The sequence below is a fragment of the Mesoplodon bidens genome (genome assembly GCF_964165515.1).
Source record: "Mesoplodon bidens genome assembly, chromosome: 1".
Classification (NCBI taxonomy): domain Eukaryota; kingdom Metazoa; phylum Chordata; class Mammalia; order Artiodactyla; family Ziphiidae; genus Mesoplodon; species Mesoplodon bidens.
Window position 1 is genome coordinate 90,536,215 of NC_138176.1, and position 22,169 is coordinate 90,558,383.

Sequence of the window (22,169 nt, forward strand, 5' to 3'; positions counted from 1 at the left end):
TTATGAAACATTGTCTTTATGTAACACTCATTTATAAAAATTGTCACAACTTAGTATTTTAAGTATTGAGGAATTTAGTAATGTTGGCATATTTTAAAATTTTGTTGAAGTTGTTTTAAGCCAAGGCAGATTTGTTTGAACCTCAAAGGACTGACTTTTTTTGTATCTGTATATTCATGTAAATATGTGGCTCCTGCTATAGAAGAACAATTCTGAATGTTCAAATGAACTGTTTTTACTGTGGTTGAAACGTTTTTGATGAATATAATATATCTATTTTTTTTATATATAACCAGTTTCGAAGTATACAATTTCATGTTACCACTTCTCATTAAAAAAGGAGATTTTGGGCTTCCCTGGTGGCGCAGTGGTTGGGAGTCCGCCTGCCGATGCAGGGGACACGGGTTCGTGCCCCGGTCCGGGAGGATCCCACATGCCGTGGAGCGGCTGGGCCCGCGAGCCATGGCCGCGGAGCCTGTGTGTCCGGAGCCTGTGCTCCGCAACGGGAGAGGCCACAGCAGTGAGAGGCCCGCGTACAGAAAAAAAAAAAAAAAAAAAAGGAGATTTTAAGATTGAGTAATAATAAATGTATGTTAAGTATTCAAATGATAGTGCCATTGCTTATTAATCAAGGTGGCTCTGTCTATATATTATTTGCCATTTGCTTTTGGAAGTGTAATCATCTGAGACTATTATTTCACGAAAGAAAGAACTATTCTCTATATTTTTTAATGGTTGTGAATGACCATATTACACTTCATACAAACTATAAAATCCCAGAGAATGGTGAACAGAATGTAGTGGGGTAACCACATAAAACTTAAACAAGTTGATCTGAAACATGTTTCATTATATATGTAGGCAGTGCTTCTTGGTCAGTAGGTAAGCATTTTCATGTGAAAAATGCAGTCACCGCCACATTGTTCAAATCAATCCAGTATTGATTCAAATCAATCCAAGAGTCACCTAGAAGGAAGAGAGGATGAAATGGAGTAGAAACTGGTAGAGGGTCAGATATTTAGAACCAAGGTTTTATTACAAAAACACCCCAGTCTCAGCTCTCCTCTCCAGTTCCTGGATGTTTGCAGTCAATTCTAGGCATGCACAAAAACAGCCTTAGTGGAGGTCAAGTGGGGGAGGAGAAACAAGAACCAGGAGTCTGGTCGCTAAGGCATCAGTCACTATAAAACTTGCTGCACAAGATGGTGTGTCACAAGTAGGTCATCCCAGAGTGAGGAGCAGATTGTGACTGTGAGAATGTAGTGCAGGGCAGGGCACAACCCACAGAAGTTCTCCATCAGAGGATTTGTACTTTGGAACATTCTAAAGTCAAAAGCCATGGTAGAGAAAGAATGTAATCATTTAGACAAGAGTGCCTGTTTTCAATCAAATCATTCTGAGAATTTAAAAATCATTTTGTGTGCCTACAAAGCTAAGAGGGGATATTGTGAAGGGGAAGGGAATACTTGTTTTTTTTTTTTTAATGCTTATTTTTTTGACATTTGGCAATCTGAGTCATGCAGTTCGTCAGGTTTTACAGATATTAACCCATTTCTGCACATTACTTTTCTTTATTATCTCAAAGACTTTGGCACTTTTATTTCCACCTTACTTACAGTAAACCCCACCTCACAGTGGTTAAATAATTTACCCAGGATTACACCTCCAAGAAGTAGAAGAGCAGGATTCAGACCCTAACATATCTGACTTCCAAGTTTACTGTATATGAAGGTTTTAATGTGGAGGTAAAGTAAATTTTGAAAAATATATTCATTTTCAAAATCATTTTATTTGCAAAGTAAACCCAATACTATTCTATATAATATAATATAATGATAAAAGCTTTGAATATGAATTGATCTTGATTTGAATTCTGGTTCTGTCATAATTTTCTCCATGATTCAGGCAAAAAGTATCATCTCTCTCAATCTCAGTATCTTTCTCAGTAACATGGGAATAATAGTAATTACAAAATATTTTATTACAAGGTTTAATTGATACAACATATGTTAAATTACTAAATATGCCTACCACATCATGTATATAATAATTTTAAAAAATTGTGATCCATGCACTTTAAACATTTTTAAATTCTTAGAAATATTTGCCCTGTTCTTTACTACATAAGTATTCTTATTAGAAAATATGTGAATTGCTTTTAAAAAGCATTTTTTAAAAATTGCAGTTCATATTTTTACATTTTATACATTACTACATTAAAAATTTTTATTGTGGTATCAGATTTTTTTTCAAACTTCCAAAGAATATATTGCATAGTAAGTGAGTGCTTAACCACTTAAAAACTGTAGTTCAGCCAAATTATGGTTAAGGAAGCCTTTGTGGGCTAGCCAGCAAGCTTAACCATGACTTGTAATGCTGTTTCTCCATCAATATGACAGCACAAAATGGACATTTCATTAGGAAAAAAAGAAAGAATGAAAGAAAAAGAAAGAAGGAAGGGAGAGAGAGAGGAAGAAAGAGAAAGAAAACTTGAAATGATAGAGTTAAAATTATTCTCTTCTAATACTCATGGGTGAGTCAGCCTGTTGGAAGGAACTATCGCAAGTAGGAGGTTCGATAAAGCCTTGGTCTAAGTGAGCAGACTGCATAAGAACCAAGTCCTGGTTCCAGGGAGCTGAACTGTGTGCATTCCTGATGCCATCAGTCTCGATCCTGGGGAAAGTTGTGGATCTAGAATTCTTAATATAAGGACAAATAATGCAAGTGCAACTCTAATTTCTGTGAAGGACTCTTGCCATTAAATGAAACACGTGAAGACCAAGTGTGTGTATATTCCACCCAATATTGAGCTAGGAGAGTTAGAGTTATAGAGAGTGAAAATTCATATCATCAGTAAAATGAAAGTATCTGGAAGTTTGTCATTCAGTCCTTTAAATATGGTGCTTAGGAGCATGGTGGGAGACATAAATGAGATTCAGGGACACTGGTGCCTTGGTCACAGTATTTTGACAGTCTTGGAAATTAAAGTATTGCTTGAATTTTGCCCCAAAGCACAGATTTTTATGAGTGCTTTTTTGGGGGTTGCCTTGAAATGGATTGGTGTTTATGAGGCCACAGGAGTATAAGTATTCAATTAGGTGTCTGAAGGTCATTTCATACAGATCACATGTAAAGCAATCAGAAACTGTGAAGTAAGTTGACTAGATGCTTTTACAATTATTAAAACTCATATATGACCATAATTTTATAGTCAATTTTTTTGCATACTTTTGGCATCATTGATATCCACTTGTATGGAAGAATGCGAGAGTTTCAGATATTGGGCTTCAGAATCTGCAGTTTAATCCTATACTCCAGGAATGAAGTCTCTAACACAGGATTTAGAATACCTATTCACTGCTATGATTTAAAAGTCAAATTGGTAGATGACATGAGAAAATTCAGAAAAATATGGCAGCTTTTTGGTCCCAGATGCGATGTTATTCTCAAATTCGCAGTGTTCTAAGAACCAGGGAAATATCCGTGTTCTAAAGAAGGAAAAAAATTGACAGTTTTATTCCTTAGCTCACAAATCACTTTTGCTTTGCTCTTTTAAAATTCTTACCTGATGGCAGCCCAAAGATGGGTTAACTTTGGCAGTGATTGAAGCAGCAGCTTACTTTTATCAGCAGATCTCTAAATCTTTGAATATTTTTGGAGAAAATACTAGCATTCCACTATCATCATATTTTTATTTACTGACTGCATGGCTATAGAGTAGGACATCTGGAAACTCTCTGACTACTCCTGTCTACTGCTTAAAATGAGCTGCAACCACGCTATCCTATGTGTGTGGGACCGACTGTTACAATGTTAAATAATAATACTAGGACAGAGTATAATAATTCTACCTCATTGTTTTTCCTATAGGATTTACTTACTAAAGATTAACTTAATGACTACAACTCAAAGGTGATATTTTGTTTATCTGGTGTAATGAAAAGTATGGATATTCTGCCTTCAGTCTGTATTACTCATTGTTACTTCTTCTAGAAATGTGTACCAAGTGGAAACTCCTAGGAGGTTGAGGCTTCACCTAGGTGTAGTCATGCAGGACCTGCAGAGAACCCAGCTCTCCGTAGTTCCTTCTAAGAGGGGAGCTGGCCCTAAAGCAGTTAATGTCCTTAACATGGTTTGGCATTCTGTTCCCAAGGACCCTTCCTTACAAAAGTTTTCTTTACCATTTTCTCATAAGTGCAATAAATAAAAGAATATGTTTTAAATATAGTAAGTAGCAGGGAATTATCAGGGAACCCAGAGCAGTATACTTTCAAAAATTAATTCTAAGAATTAATTACAAAATGGAAGTATATCCTAAAGGTAAATACATAACTTTATAGTTAAAAAGAGGCTCAAATCCTACCTCCGCCAATTTCTAGGTACATGACCTTGAAGAAGTTACCATTGTGTTCATATCTATAGAATAGAAACAGTAATTCCTATGTGAAAAACATATTGGAAGGAATAAATATGGAAATGACTTATTTTAGCTATTAATAATAGTCAACATACTTGCTGGACATCTTAAGCTCAGTAAGGCCAAGTAAAATTTTTTGACTTCTGTCCACCCTAATCTCCATAAATTGTTCTCTGTCCCTGATTTCACAGTTGCTAAGGGCAAATCTTGTTATCACTCTTCATTCCTCTTTCTCTGTACTCCACATTCCACAGGTCCATTGACAAGTAGACTCTGCCTCAAAAAATGTCCTGAATTTATCCACTTTTCTTCATTTCCACTACCACCACTTTAGTCTAAGCCAGGGCTAATGTGAGAGCTTCCTAATTGCATTTCTTTCAACAGTACCTTCTCCAACAAGCAACTAATGAACCTTAAAACTATAACTTAAATCGTCGTGCCCTGTTGCTTACTTAGACGCAAGAAGGAAGAGATATGGGAGCATATGTATATGTATAACTGATTCACTTTGTTGTAAAGCAGAAACTAACACACCATTGTAAAGCAACAATACTCCAATAAAGATGTTAAAAACAAAAACAAAAAACCCTTCAATGATTTCCAAGAAGAAAAACTATATTTCTTACCATTGACCACATGGCATTAAATGACCTGACCTCTGCCCACCTATTTTATCATGTGCCACCATTGGCCATTGTCACCTCCTGACTCTGTGTTCAGTATCTTCATGTTGGTTTGGCTGAAATTGGCCAATGCAGGAGTATTTACGCCACAGAAGTCAGCAAACTTACAAATCAGGTGACTTGCTTCTGGAGAGCAGTTGCTAAACATTTATTGCAAATTGCCAGTGCCAGTTAACCTGGCCCCTTTATAAAGGCTAACCTTTTCCTGCCCTTGGCCCTTTGCATTTGCACTTGTTTTCCATTCATGTCTTGGTCATTTTTTCATTACCTCTAGGTAAAATGTCAACTTCTAAGAGAGGACTTATCTGACTACCAATCTATGGTCCCACTTCCCATCTCTCCAGTGTCTCTATCAATTTAGCTTGTTGTGATTTCTTCTTAACACTAGTTGATATCTAAAATTATATGCTCATATAGAATATAATTTATCTGAGTATGTATAGTTTGTTTACCCCATTAATAGCTGCCATCCTTCCAGTAGCATGTAAGCTTCCTAAGTCTTGTTCAAAACTGAATTCCCAGAAACACTTTGAACAGAACCTGTCACAAAGCACATGCTTGATAATATTTATTGAATGAATGAATGACTTAATGAGTGAAAAGTGATGATAATTAGTTATCAGTTAATCACCATCCTGTTATTTTAATATGTAACTATTATTTCACATTTATTTGCCATACTTATATTTATTTTGTTATTATGTATTTAATCGCTTGCAGATTTTTCAAAGGACCTACCAGAAGGAAAAGTGCCAATATTTTTTAACTCACGACTGAAATTCCAGACGTTTTTGCTACATTGGCTGTGGTCATTCAAATTGACCCCTGCTTTGAAAAGCAGTGCAAGTGTTTTAAGGCTGTGTGGTGTTTAGTGTGATACGATAAATTGCAGTCATATGTAAGGACCCGCTGAAGCATTTTATGACTTTAATTCACTTTCAAATGCTTAAAATACTGCTTGAGCTATATTCTTATGACTCTCCCCTGAACCTTCCGTCTCATTCAATTCTGTTATCTTGTAGTTGTTTCTAGGTAGGTCTTACCTCTACTTTGTGCTGTGCTGCCTACCTTTTCTTAATCTGGTTCACTAACTCAAAATCTGCATAAACAGACACTGTGCTTTTGAAACATTTCAGCATTTGGCGATTCTCTTAAATCTGGGCTTCCCAAAGCAAAAAAGTGTGAGCCTTCCGTATCTCCTAAATACCCAACACCTTTTTAGCTACAAAAAAATATATCCTATATGTGGTATTTGGCTTCACATAGCTTAATACTAAAGGCCTATGATTCTTCACATTAATGTAATATGAAAACATTTGCTTGTTTTGAGTTTTGTTATGAAGATTTTGGTATTTAGACAAGCTATTCTAAAAGATATGTATCTATATATGTAATTTTTCAGGTCTCTTAGAATTTTTTTTAACCTTCCACGATCTTCTGCCCTCACCAGTAAATTCAGAGTCTGTGAGCCATTAAAATTTGCTAGTACTCTTGCAAGGAACTGAATTATATACAAGAAAGCAGTAAAAAAAAATGATGTGATAATAAGGGGTTATTGCAGTTGTAACACAGTTTGTAATATGGAAGGATTTTAAAATAGAACTAGAAATGAAAAAAAATCTAAACTAGAAAAATCTGAATTAAAATGATAATTTCATAGCCAGTAGACTTCTTGGAGATGAGCCAGTCCATTTCCTTTATTTTTAAGAATCAGAACTGAGGCCTGTGATAATTCAGCAGTTTGCCAGAGCTTTGCACACCCAGAGAGTGGCAGAGTCGGGAGCAATATCCAGGACTTCTGCCTTTCCACCGAGTTCTTGCTCACTTATACTGTATCCAAAAAATCAGGATCTTATGACTGTCTGCAAAACGTAGATTTCCAAAAACGCGATTTTAAGAAAACTTTTGTTCTTTGCATCTTCTATGCTATTCATTGTACTCTAATGAAAAAAACGTTCTACGGTTATTTTTCTTTTTCCGAGTACATAAATAAATGTTTCAAAATATTTTAAGTGAAGTCAAATCAATTGGAATCAGTAATTTCAATAGTGATTGTTTGAAAATGAGCTTCAATTTAGGCACTGTTCAAATTAAATTGCTAAGTAGGAGAAGATATAAAAAAATCATTAGACTTTACAGGTAGAAGATGATAATATTGCCAAATATCCCTGCCAATTGTCATTTTGTATGTATTAAAACCAAACTATGATGGTAATTTAATAGACCTTATGAGTGAATTATGATTAGAGTCAGTGAGACTCATATGCTTCTATGGGCTGTATTGATGTGTAAAAAGCATCTTGACAATGTTTTGTCAGAAAATATTTATGGAGCAGTCTCTCCCAGATTTTCTTCTAGGAACTGCAGATACAGCGGTGGAAAAAATGACAGTCTCTGTCTTCACAGAAGTTACATTCTAGTCAGAAAGATAGACAAAATATAATATGTAGGCCTAGAGTTATATGAGATGCTATGAAGTTAAATGAAGCAGGTTAAGTGGCTGGCAAAATCGGAATTGGAGGTATTATTTTTGATAGCACAGTCAGGACAGTGAAAGGCGAAGAACTGGGTAAACTTGCAGTTAAAACAGCCCGGAGGCAGAGATCAAGTTGGCTATATCTAAAGAAGAGCAAGAGGGCGTAGATGGCTGCAACAGAGTAAAAGAGAGGAAGAGTCTTGGAAGATGAGGTAGGCAGAGGCTGGATCATCTAAACTTTTTAGGCCAGGGTAAGGAGCTTTAATTTTATTCAAAGAGTGAGGCAAAGTCTCATTAAAGCTTTGGACAGGGGAGTGACAAGGGATTTTGTAGAGATCTGGCTTTGTGGAGAAGAGATCTGGTTTTGTGGCAGTGGTGAAGACAGCAGTGGGAATAGAAATGGTGATTTAAAGGCCATGACAGCAATCTCTGAGAGTGTTTGAAATTAGAGACTGTGGAGGTGCTGTGAATGAGCTAATATTTTATCCATTTTGAAGGTTGAGCCAATAGGACTTGATGATGGAACTGGAGGTACAGGACATTAGGAAAAGAGACAAATCAAGCATGAGTCCTAGAATACTGGCCAGAGAAATTTGAGGATGTTAAAACAAAAGGTTTTTTTTTTTTTTTTTTCCGCACCACGCGGCGTGTGGGATCTTAGTTCCCTGACAACCAGGGATGGGATCCACATCCCCTGCAATGGAAACACAGAGTCTTAACCACTGGGCCACCAGGGAAGTCCCACGAAAGTTTTTTAGGGTGGATTATCCTTAATTATTTTTTGGATATATTGTATTTTAGACATTATGAGATCTCCAGTGGAGATGTCAAGTAGATAGATATAAAAATTTAGTTCCCAGAAAAGACGTTTGAGTAGAGATACAACTTGGGCAGTCAAACTTTAGAGGATATTCATTCTGTGCATGCTGAGTGCTTGTATATACCAGAGTTTATACTATAGTATCTCATTTAATCTCATAACTGCCTTGTAAATTGGATTCCAATATTAGGGATTAAAAGTAAAACAAAAACAAAACTGAGAAGGTTTGCAACTTGATTTAGGTGTTCAGCTGTTAATCAGTGGAAATAGGATTTGAAGCCACTAAACCTGATCAAGGAGACCATATTTTTAACCATTACTCAGTTTCCCACAGATTAGCTTATTTACCATATTATGTTTTATGTAAAACATGTTTAAAGAGTTTATTCTCTTTGGGTTAAATATTATTTTTATATTAAAAAGAGCATTGGTTTTTGCACCAAAGGGGGGAAAAAAAAGGAAAGAAACAACTTTTGGCTCTCTTTCATTAAGACAGCAAGTAAAATAAGAATATTCATGAATTCAAAATCAAAGGATTACTGTTCTCATCAGATCAGGAAATGCATATCCAAGGGTTTTATAGAGTGCAAATCAAATGTTAAATATTATACTAAGAATATACAGTATATACAATATAAACATACATGCACATACAATAAGTCAATTGGGCTGTATGTGTATTTGCATTTAATTTGGGGGTGGGAGATTAATCTGTGTACCAATTAAATACATTACCTTTATTTATCTGTTCTCAGTCTAATATACTAAAGGAATATAGAGATATTCTGGCTATAGATTGGCCAAAAAGTCTGGTAATGAACTGTCTATGTGTTAGCATAATTAATAGGTCTGAGGGGAAAAGATCAGTTATTAACATTCCTAATTAAAGGCATTTATCATCTGACTGAAACAGGGAATAAATTTCATTCTTATGCAGGGATTGGAAATTACTTTTTGATGGAGGGGATACATGATGCTTTTGCAAAAGTTAATCCTAAAATCTAAAAGGGGTAATCACTGTGCTTTATTTTCTTGGTGAGGATATGATGACATTTAAATTAATACTATCTGTCACACTGTTCAGCTGAGAGGGTCACAGCATTGCAAATGTCTCTATAATCAAAAGAGAGGTCAGAAATGTGGCATATCATATTTTAGATCTGAAGAGAGTTGTTTTTTAACTGTTCCAGGAAGATTGCATTTTGTCAGTGTTATTTGTGGGAAGATGTTGAAGAAGAGCTTGGCTTGTTTGTTATGAAAAACATTTTTAATAATGAAAATTGCTTGAGAACTTTCCATAAGGCACCAATGATTTCATAAATCAGATTGTGCTAGGGTAATCTTCAATTACCAGAAATCACTTGCATTTCACTTAATTATATATTTGAGTTGAAGGAAGTTTTGGTTATTTCCATTGGAGTATTTGTCTTAGATGAGAATTTTGTTTCCAAGGTTGATAACTGGTTATTGTTTTACTTCCTCTTATTTCTAGTAAGTTTTTGTATAAAATCTTTTAGCAACTAAGTATTATCATAAATCATTTATTTAAATAATTTTCTTTAAATCAGATACTCTTTAGTAGGAACAGTTCTTCCTACATAGAATTTCATTTGTATATTCATAAGATAAAAATACAAAAAGAAAGATGATCTAACTTCCAAAACTCCACTAAATAAGATCTAGAATTGCCATCATGTGGCATAGAATTAAAATTTGATAATTTCAGTCTACTTTTCATTTACTCAGTTTAAGCTATAAATCTGAGTAGACAAAGGAAACCCAAGTTTGAAATGGAAACAAGCAATTTGAAATATTAAAGAGAATGTTTATATTACCTAAAGGATGAATATTAAATATAATACAAAATAATGTCAGCTTATTATGAGGAAATTTTTTCTTTTCAAAAATCTTCTAAATTTTATCTTGTTAAAACTTGGTCTTATTTTGTGGCCTATTTTGATAATTATTCCATAAGTATATTAATTTGATATTTTCAGTAGGCAAGTAGGCAGGAAGCAGGTTGTATTTCAAACTTGGTGGTAGCCTCTCGTATTTCAGAGTTTCAACGTGTGTTGAGAGGTTGTTTTTTAAAATGTTCTCCAAAAAGTAACTCCTCATGACATGCTTTGTGTGGGGGATAAAATATTTAGTTTCCATTACATTTTATTACTTTATAAACTCTTTTTATAAATAGATCTTTATTGGAGTATAATTGCTTCACAATACCGTGTTACTTTCTGTTGTACAACAAAGTGAATCAGCCACATTCATACACATGTCCCCATATCCCCTCCCTCTAAAGCCTCCCTCCCACCCTCCCTATCCCACCCCTCTAGGTGGTCACAAAGCACCGAGCTGATCTCCCTGTGCTATGCTACTGTTTCCCACTAGCTATCTATTTTACATTCGGTAGTGTATATATGTCAATGCTGCTATCACTTTGCCCCAGCTTCGCCCTCCCACACCGTGTTCTCAAGTCCATCCTCTACATCTGCAGCTTTATTCCTGCCCTGCCACTAGGTTCGTCAGTACCATTTTTCTTCCTTTTTTTTATTCCATATATATGTGTTAGCGTTCAACATTTGTTTTTCTCTTTCTGACTTACTTCACTCTGTATGACAGACTCTAGATCCATCCACCTCACTACAAATAACTCAGTTTCATTTCTTTTTATGGCTGAGTAATATCCCATTGTATATATGTGCCACATCTTCTTTCTCCATTCAGCTGTCGATGGACATTTAGGTTGGTTCCATGTCCTGGCTATTGTAAATAGTGCTGCAATGAACATTGTGGTACATGGCTCTTTTTGAATTATGGTTTTCTCAGGGTATATGCTCAAATTTATATATTCATATAACATAAAATTTACCTTTCTTACCATTTTTAAATGGTACAGTTCAGCGGCATTAAGTACATTCATATTGTGGGCCACTTTTCAGTCTCATTTTCATAACATTACTAAGTTCTTTCTTTAGTTTTACTTGTCGCCTCTATTTAGTATAGTAATTTATATTAAGGAAATACAGTGTTTTTGATAAAGATTCCTGAGAAATGATTAAAAATAAAATGTTACCTACTGTGTATATACCTAATTTATATAAACATATTTATAAAACTAATATATATAATATATAATATAATATATTTATAATATAATATATTATAAAATGAAATTTTTAAGATAAAAACTGATGGTCATATTTAAAATGTTACATACTTACTTGCTTCAAGTATTTTTTGGATTTAAATCTAACCACATAATTTAATATTAATATTGAATGGCTGCTTTCAATATATTTTCAGGGGATGGCTTACTTACTGTGAGAAATATGCATTTACTGCATGGGTAAAAAAAGAAGCTAATACCTTATTACAACAAACAAGCACCCAGTCGGGACCCTTTCACTAAATGTTTGATGTCAAGAACAAATCGGCTTTGTTGCAAAGCAACAGATTTCAGTTAAGCAAAAATACTATTTCGGCTGAATAGTTGTTCAAGTTTCAAGAAAGTATGCTTAATTTATAGGGTCTAACAAAAAATGTAAAATGTCTGCAGTTTGAACATTAATTAGATGGTTAGACTCATTCATTACACTTATTAAAGATGTATTTTCTGATACAACATTTGCCTGAAACATTTTCTTTAAAAAAATTGTTTTAAACATCTTTATTGGAGTATAATTGCTTTACAATGGTGTGTTAGTTTCTGCTTTATAATAAAGTGAATCAGCTATATGTATAGATATATCCTCATATCTCCTCCCTCTTGCATCTCCTTGCCACCCTACCTATCCCACCCCTCTAGGTGCTCACAAAGCACCGAGCTAATATCCCTGTGCTATGCGGCAGCTTCCCACTAGCTATCTATTATACATTTGGTAGTATATATAAGTCCATGCCACTCTCTCACTTCATCCCAGCTTACCCTTCCCCCTCCCCGTATCCTCAACTCCATTCTCTACATCTGCGGCTTTATTCCTGTTCTGCTCCTAAGTTCTTCAGAACCATCTTTCTTTCTTACTTTTTTTTTTTTAAGATTCCATACATATGTATTAGCATACGGTATTTGTTTTTCTCTTTCTGACTTACTTCACTCTGTATGACAGACTCTAGGTCCATCCACCTCACTACAAATAAATCAATTTCATTTCTTTTTATGGCTGAGTAATATTCCATCGTATATATGTGCCACATCTTCTTTATCCATTCATCTGTTGATGGACATTTAATTTGCTTCCATGTCCTGGATATTGTAAATAGAGCTGCAATGAACATTGTGATATGTGACTCTTTTTGAATTATGGTTTTCTCTGGGTATATGCCCGGTAGTTGGATTGCTGGGTCGTATGGTAGTTCTATCTGTCGTTTTTTAAGGAACCTCCAAACTGTTCTCCATAGTGGCTATAACAATTTACATACACACCAACAGTGCAAGAAGGTTCCCTTTTCTCCACACCCTCTCCAGCATTTATTGTTTGTAGATTTTTTGATGATGGCCATTCTAACCGTTGTGAGGTGACACCTCATTGTGGTTTTGATTTGCATTTCTCTAATGATTAGTGATGTTGAGCATCCTTTCATGTGTTTGTTGGCAATCTGTATATCTTTTATGGAGAAATGTCCATTTAGGTCTTCTGCCCATTTTTGGATTGGGTTGTTTGATTTTTGGATATTGAGCTGCATGAGCTGCTTGTGAATTTTGGAGATTAATCCTTTGTCAGTTGCTTCATTTGAAAATATTTTCTCCCATTCTGAGGATTGGTTTTTTGTCTTGTTTATGGTTTCCTTTACTGTGAAAAAACTTTTAACTTTTATTAGTTCCCATTTGTTTGTTTGTTTTTTTATTTTCATTTCTCTAGGAGATGAGTCAAAAAGGACATTGCTGTGATTTATGTCATAGGGTGTTCTGCCTATGTTTTCCTCTAAGAGTTTTATAGTGTCTGGCCTTACATTTAGGTCTTTAATCCATTTTGAATTTATTTTTGTGTATGTTAGGGAGTGTTCTAATTTCATTCTTTTACATGCAGCTGTACAGTTTTCCCAGCACCACTTATTGAAGAGGCTGTCTTTTCTCTATGGTATATTCTTGCCTCCATTTTCAAACCTAAGCTGACCATATGTGCGTGGGTTTATCTCTGGGCTTTCTATCCTGTTCCATTGATCTATATTTCTGTTTTTGTGCCAGTACCATACTGTCTTGATTACTGTAGCTTTGTAGTATAGTCTGAAGTATGGGAGGCTGCTTCCTCCAGCTCCGTTTTTCTTTCTCAATATTGCTTTGGCTGTACGGGGTCTTTTGTGTTTCCATACAAATTATGAAATTTTTTGTTCTAGTTCTGTGAAAAATGCCTTTAGTTGTTTGATAGGGATTGCACTGAATCTCTATATTGCTTTGGGTAGTATAGTCATTTTCACAACGTTAAGTCTTCCAATCCAAGAACATGGTATATCTCTCCATCTGTTTGTATCATCTTTAATTTCTTTCATCAGTGTCTTATAGTTTTCTGCATACAGCTCTTTTGACTCTTTAGGTAGGTTTATTTGTAGGTATTTTATTCTTTTTGTTTCAATGGTAAATGGGAGTGTTTCCTTAATTTCTCCTTCATATTTTTCATCATTAGTGTATAGGAAAGCAAGAGATTTGTGTGCATTAATTTTGTATCCCACTACTTTACCAAAATCTTTGATTATTTCTAGGAGTTTTCTGGTAGTATCTTTAGGATTCTGTATATATAGTGTCATGTCATCTGCAAACAGTGACAGCTTTACTTCTTCTTCTCTGATTTGGATTCCTTTTTTTTTTTTCTTTTTTCTCTGATTGCTGTGGCTAAAACTTCCTAAGCTATGTTGAATAATAGTGGTGAGAGTGGACAACCTTGTCTTGTTCCTGATCTTAGTGGTAATGGTTTCATTTTTTTCAACATTGAGAATGATGTTGACCTGGTTTTGTCATATATGGCCTTTATTATGTTGAGGTAAGTTCCCTCTATGTCTACTTTCTGGAGAGTTTTTATCATAAACAGGTGTTGAATTTTTTCAAAAGCTTTTTTCTGCATCTATTGAGATGATCATATGGTTTTTATCCTTCAATTTGTTAATATGGTTTCTCACATTGATTGATTTGCATATATTGAAGAATCTTTGCCTTCCTGGAATAAATCCCACTTGATCATGGTGTATGATCCATATAATGTGCTGTTGGATTCCGTTTGCTAGTATTTTGTTGAGGATTTTTGCATCTATGTTCATCAATGATATTGGCCTGTAGTTTTCTTTCATTGTGACATCTTTGTCTGGTTTTGGTATGAGTTTGATGGTGACCTCATAGAATGACTTTGGGAGTGTTCTTCCCTCTGCTATATTTTGGAAGAAGTTGAGAAGGAGAGGTATTAGTTCTTCTCTAAATGTTTGATAGAATTTGCCTGTGAAGCCATCTGGCTCTGAGCTTTTGTTTGTTGAAAGATTTTTAATCACAGTCTCAATTTCAGTGCTTGTGATTCATCTGTTTATATTTTCTATTTCTTGCTGGTTCAGTCTCAGAAGGTTGTGCTTTTCTAAGAATTTGTCCATTTCTTCCAGGTTTTCCTTTTTTTTTTTTTTTTTGGCATATAGTTTCTTGTAGTAATCTCTCATGATCCTTTGTATTTCTGTAGTGTCAGTTGTTACTTCTCCTTTTTCATTTCTAATTCTATTGATTTGAGTCTTCTCTCTTTTTTTCTTGATGAGTCTGGCTAATGGTTTATCATTTTGTTTATCTTCTCAAAGAACCAGCTTTTAGTTTTATTGATCTTTGCTTTCATTTCCTTCATTTCTTTTTCATTTATGCCAGATCTGATCTTTATGATTTCATTCCTTCTGCTAACTTTGGGGGTTTTTTTGTTTGTTTTTCTTTCTCTAATTGCTTTAGGTGTAAGGTTACATTGTTTATTTTAGATGTTTCTTGTTTCTTGAGGTAGGATTGTATTGCTATAAACTTGCCTTTTAAAACTGCTTTTGCTGTATCCCATAGGTCTTGGGTCATCATGTTTTCATTGTCATTTGTTTCTAGGTATTTTTTTATTTCCATTTTGATTTCTTCAATGATCTCTTCATCATTAAGTAGTGTATTGTTTAGCCTCCATGTTTTTGTATATTTTACAGACTTTTTTTTCCTGTAATTGGTATCTAGTCTCATAACATTGTGGTTGGAAAAGATACTTGATACAATTTCAATTTTCTTAAATATACCAAGGCTTGATTTGTGACCCAAGATATGATCTATCCTGGAGAATGTTACATGACCACTTGAGAAGAAAGTGTATTCTGTTGTTTTTGGATGGTTGTCTTATAAATATCAAGTCCATCTTGTTTAATGTATCACTTAAAGCTTGTGTTTCCTTATTTATTTTCATTTTGGATGATCTGTCCTTTGGTTAAATTGGGGTGTTAAATTCACCTATTATGACTGTCTTACTGTCAATTTCCCCTTTTATGGCTGTTAACATCAGCCTCATGTATTAAGTGTCTTCTTCTTGGATTATTCCCTTGATCATTATGTAGTGTCCTTCTTTGTCTCTTGTAATAGTCTTTATTTTAAAGTGTATTTTGTCTGATATAAGAAGTGCTACTCCAGCTTCCTTTTGATTTCCATTTGCATGGAATATCTTTTTCCATGCCCTCACTTTCAGTCTGTATGTTTCCCTAGGTCTGAAGTGGGTCTCTTGTAGACAGCATATTTACAGCTCTTGTTTTTGGATCCATTCTGCCAGTCTATGTCTCTTGATTGGAACATTTAATCCATTTACTTTTAAGGTAGTTATCAATATGTATGTTCCTATTACCATTTTCTTAATTGTTTTGGGTTTGTTATTGTAGGTAATTTCCTTCTCTTTTGCTTCCTGCCTAGAGAAGTTCTTTTAGCATTTGTTATAAAGCTGGTTTGGTGGTGCTGAATTCTCTTAGCTTTTGCTTATCTGTAAATGTTTTAATTTCTCCATCAAATCTGAATGAGATCCTTGCTGCATAGAGTAATCTTGGTTGTAGGTTTTCCCTTTCATCACTTTAAATAAGTCCTGCCACTCTTTTCTGTCTTGTAGAGTTTCTGCTGAAAGATCAGCTGTTAACCTTATGGGGATTCCCTTGTATTTCATTTGTTGCTTTTCTCTTGCTGCTTTTAATATTTTCTTTGCATTTTATTTTTGATAGCTTGATTAATATGTGTCTTGGTGTGTTTCTCCTTGGATTTATCCTGTATGAGACTCTGTTTCCTGGACTTGGTTGACTATTCCCTTTCCCATATTAGGGAAATTTTCGACTATAATCTCTTCATATATTTTCTCAGTCCCTTTATTTTTCTCTTCTTCTTATGGGACTTCTATGATTTGAATGTTGGTGCATTTAATCTTGGCCCAGACGTCTCTGAGACTGTCCTCAATTCTTTTCATTCTTTTTTGTTTATTCTGCTCTGCAGTAGTTATTTCCACTATTTTATCTTCCAGGTCACTTATCCATTCTTCTGCCTCAGTTAGTCTGCTATTGATTCCTTCTAGAGGATTTTTAATTTGATTTATTGTGTTGGTCATCATTGTTGGTTTGCTCTTTTGTTCTTCTAAGTCCTTGTTAAACATTTCTTGTATTTTCTCCATTCTGTTTCCAAGACTTGGATCATGTTTACTATCATTACTCTGAATTCTTTTTCAAGTAGACTGCCTATTTCCACTTCAGTTGTTTGGTCTGGTGGGTTTTTACCTTGCTCCTTCATCTGCTGTGTGATTCTCTGTCTTCTCATTTTGCTTAAATTACTTTGTTTGGGGTGTCCTTTTCACAGGCTACAAGTTTGTACGTCCTGTTGTTTTTGGTGTCTGCCCAGTGGTTAAGGTTGGTTCAGTGGGTTGTGTAGTCTTCCTGGTGCAGGGGACTCGTGCCTGTGTTCTGGTGGATGAGCCTGGAGCCTGGATCTTGTCTTTCTGGTTGGCAGGACCATCTCTGTTGGTGTGTCCTGGAGTGTCTGTGACCTTATTATGATTTTAGGCATCCTCTCTGCTAATGGGTGGGGTTGTGTTCCTGTCTTGCTAGCTGTTTTGCATAGGTTGTCCAGCACTGTAGCTTGCTGGTCATTGAGTGGAGCTGGGTCTTACCATTGAGATGAAGATCTCTGGGAGAGCTTTCGCTGTTTGATATTACATGGAGCCTGGAAGTCTCTGGTGAACCAATGTCCTGAACTTGCCTCTCCCACCTCAGAGGCACAGGCCTAACACCTTGCTTGAGTAACATGACTCTGTGAGCCACATGGCTCAGAAGAAAAGGGAGAAAGAAAGAAAGAAGAAAGAAAAAATAAAATAAATTTTTGAAATAAAAAATAATTATTAAAAATAAAAAAATTAAAAAGTAATAAAGAAAAAAAATAAAAAAAAGAAAGAAGGGAGTAACCAAGCCAAAAATGAAATCTACCAATGATAACAAGTGCTCAAAACTATACAGAAAAAAAAAAGTACAGGAAACAAAAATGGACAGACAGAACCCTAGGACAAATAGTAAAACAAAGCTATACAGACAAAACCACAGAAAGAAGCATACACATACACACTGACAAAAAGAGAAAAAGGAAAAAAAATATATATCCATATATATAAAAAAAAGGAGGAAGAGAGCCACCAAATCAATAAACAAATCAACCAATGATAATAAACTCTAAATACTAAACAAAGATAAACATAAAACCAGAAACCAGTCAGTAGCATACAGCAAACCCCAAGTCTACAGTTGCTCCCCAAATCCACCACCTCTATTTTGGGATGATTTGTTGTCTATTCAGGTATTCCAGAGGTGCAGGGTACATGAAGTTGATTGTGAAGATTTAATCCACTGCCCCTGAGGCTGCTGGGAGAGATTTCCTTTTCTGTTCTTTGTTTGCACAGCTCCCGGTGTTCAGCTTTGGATTTGGCCCCGCCTCTGTCTGTAGGTCGCTGGAGGTCATCTCTTCCCCACCCAGACAGGACAGAGTTAAAGTAGCAGCTGATTAGGCGGCTCTGTCTCACTCAGGCCGGGGAGAGGGAGGGGTACAGAATGTGGGGCGAGCCTGCGGCCGCAGAGGCTGATATAAGATTGCAACAGCCTGAGCAATGCCGATTGTTTTCCCGGGGAAGTTGTCCTTGGATCACAGGACCCTGGCAGTGGTGGGCTACATAGGTTCCTAGGAGGGGAGGTGTTGATAGTGACCTGTGCCTGCATACATGCTTCTCTGTGGCTGCAGCAGCAGCCTTAGCATCTCATGCCCATCTCTGGAGTCCACGCTGATAACTGCAGCTCATGCCCATCTCTGGAGCTCCTTTAGGTGGTGCTTTGAATCTGCTCTCCTCACACACCCTGAAACAATGGTCTCTTGCCTCCTAGGCGGGTCTAGACGTTTTCCTGGACTCCCTCCCATCTAGCTGTAGTGCACTAGCCCCCTTGAAGCTGTGTTCATGCAGCGAACCCCAGTCCTCTCCCTGGGAACTGACCTCTGAAGCCCAAGCCTCAGCTCCCAGCCTCTGCCTGCCCCAGTGATCAAGCAGACAAGACTCTCACGCTGGTGGGCACTGATACTCTGTGCGGGAATCTCTCCGCTTTGCCCTCTGCACCCCTGTTGCTGTGCTCCCCTCTATGGCTCCAAAGCTCCCCCCCTGCCACCCCCGTCTCTGCCAGTGAAAGGGCTTCCTAGTGTGTGGAGACATTTCCTCCTTCACAGCTCCCTCCCAGAGGTGTAGGTCCTGTCCCTATTCTTTTGTCTCTGTTTTTTCTTTTTTCTTTTGCCCTCCTCAGGTACATGGGGAGTTTCTTGCCTTTTGGGAAGTCTGAGGTCTTCTGCCAGCGTTCAGTAGGTGTTCTGTAGGAGTTGTTCCACATGTAGATGCATTTCTGATGTATTTGTGGGGAGGAAGGCGATCTCTGAATCTTACTCCTCCTCCATCTTGAAGGTCTCCTCTTTTTAAAATCTTATTTTAAGTTTCCTTGAACTTTATTTTTATTTTTATTTTTTTTGCGGTACGTGGGCCTTTCACTGTTGTGGCCTCTCCCATTGTGGAGCACAGGCTCTGGACGCACAGGCTCAGTAGCCATGGCTCATGGGCCCAGCCACTCTGCGGCATGTGGGATTTTCCCAGACCAGGGCATGAACCCGTGTCCCCTGCATCGGCAGGCGGACTCTCAACCACTGTGCCACCAGAGAAGTCCTATTTGGATATATTTGATCTTTTTAGGCCACTAGTGTTAAAAGGCAATACCAGTTTAATCATTTCCCAAATAAGAGTATAAAATATGACTCAGACAAGGCTTGGAACTTCCCAGTTATAATGGAGTATCAGAAGATTAAGCTGTGAACAGTCTGTGTGTGTGTGTGTGTGTGTGTTTGTGTGTGAGATATGTTTTTGCACATTTAAAAAAATGCTTTTCAGAATCATATGTATTTTTTTCTATTTGCTCTAAAAATTTCAAAAGGTTCCTATCAATTTACCTATATTTATTTTATTTTTATATATGTATATACATATATACACAGATTATGCTGTATACAATACATATAATTTTCACAAAATTAAATTTGAGGTTCTTTTTATCATCTGACCTCTAATTGTATTTCAAATGTCCACTGTACCCTCCTAACATCTACAATTATAAATTTCTGAGATCTTGTCCTTTTATTTCATTTGTATATTCAACCCCTTTCACTGGCTCACTGTCTTCTACCAACAGCCTGTGTCATTACATCCTACCTCTTCTTTCTGTTTGCATCTGGTTCTCATAAATCAATTCCAGATGAAATCGAGTAATCTTGCCCTAGTATGCCACTACGTATATAATTCATCCTTATCAGATCTATCCAAGCTAAACATTGGCCCCTGGCATTCTGATTCTTCTCATGGGATTCAGGATTAATTGGGACCCTCTGTTATAAGTAGTAGACTATCTCCAAAACTTTGACCTTTGTCGACAGTCTTGTTCTCTGACCCTGGCCGTAGGCTAAAACCTATATTCCCAGATGTATATTTCTAGAACTGTTCAGCTTTTTGAACTTTCAGCCATGTAGTCACTAGATCAGATTTCCATATATCAAGTCAAAGGAGAAGTTAATAAACATTGAGGACAAGGTCTATTGGTATGCATTATTGTTTTATATAAAGATGAATTAAACAATTATTTCTGCTCTCAATTAGTTTGTAACTTAATAGAGAATATGGCAGAAGTACATTGATAAGAATAATAATACAGAGTAAAAATGTGCAATAAGGGTGGCATAATTTTATCTGAGCCTAATGAACTGAGAAAAGATATTTTTTTTAAGAGTTCAAAAGTGATTTCCTTCTGCCACTATGGCTGAATGTAAATAAGTTGCTCAAATTCTTTGGGTCTAAAGTTCTTTATTTAAAAAAATTAAATGGTAATACTTACTTCATGAATCTGTATATTAAATGAGTAATACATATATAAGATACTCATACATATATCTGTTATCAAATAAATGTTCAATAATAGGTATCTATAAATATATATGTGTATATGTATTTGCACATATGTTTTTCAATTTATATATAAATATGTGGGCTAAGTTTACACAGAATAACTAAGATTTGAGTTTTTGACATACTAATATTGAGACTCTGGAACCAGCAGAAAGTTCTGGACCAAAGATAAAGTAATAGTGAACATCATGCAGCACTTCACATGGGCTGTAACCAAAAAGATGTTGGGAAACAGGAGCATAAGCACCAGGACCACTTTTTCACATAGTTAAGAGGAAGGGTTCAAAAACAAGCAAACAAACACAGAAAAGTGACAAGAACAACAACAAAAACAAGACTTCATCATTCCATTAGGAGATGAGGAAGCACTAAAATCTGTGTGGACCAAAGACTAGGCAACTTTTGTCCTTCATCTGAGAAGAGTGTGTAGAGATGAGGCTTACTCACTTGAAATTCAGGGGCATTGCTGCATTTTGTCCCTTGATTTCATCTCCCTGCCTAAAGCTGAGAGGAAGGGCCTTGTGGAGCTCCTGCTATAGTGGACAAGTCTGAGGCTGGAGTGAGGTGTGTGATGGAATGCCCCACCCCAAAGAATAAATGAAAAATATTGGAGGCAGAGTTCGGAGTAAGTTAAATCTCAGTAAAAGACTTAGAAATGTAGTCTTTGTGAAGTTTCCTTGTAAAACTTTAAAAAGTAAATAAAACCTTCGTGCCCATCCCCTGGGGCAACAAGAAAGTGAGGCCGCTGTAGAGATTGTGCTTCACTCTATCAATTCTTGAAGAAAATAAGAAGAGAAGAACCCCCAAGTGCTTTGAAAGTGGGCTGTGGATGCTAATAAGAAGAGAAAAGGGGACTCTGGGCATGGTTCTTGTCTTAAGAAGATGTCCCATGTGGATCTGGGATTACCTATGGGGCCATTTCTCAAGCCAGGCCCATCTGTTGTTGCTGGTGCACTTTTAAGATCTTGTGAAAAAATTATTCTCTGGTATAGAGATTGAACTTGCTGAATATTTTCCTGGGTAAGTTTTGTTCTTTTTGCTTACTAATTCAGAAAACACATCAGCAACAATATTTATGTCATTTATAGACAAGGAAAGAAATCACATGTTCCTGACCCAATGAGCTAGTCATCATTTTATGAGGTTTTCCATATGTGTGTCATCAGACACTTTAGAATACCAAAGATGAAACCTTTGTTTGGCAGTACTGTGTTATTTCTTAACAAGTTTAAACACTGTTGATTAGAGAGCATATCAGATATATTCAGGTCTTCTTTAAACTCTCACTGTAAAT

General features: G+C 36.0%; 1 protein-coding gene across 1 annotated transcript in view; it reads left to right on the forward strand.

The window, feature by feature from the left end:
- Positions 1–22,169, forward strand: part of FAT4 (FAT atypical cadherin 4) — a 172,257-nt gene that overhangs the window by 95,287 nt on the left and 54,801 nt on the right. The window lies entirely within an intron of this gene.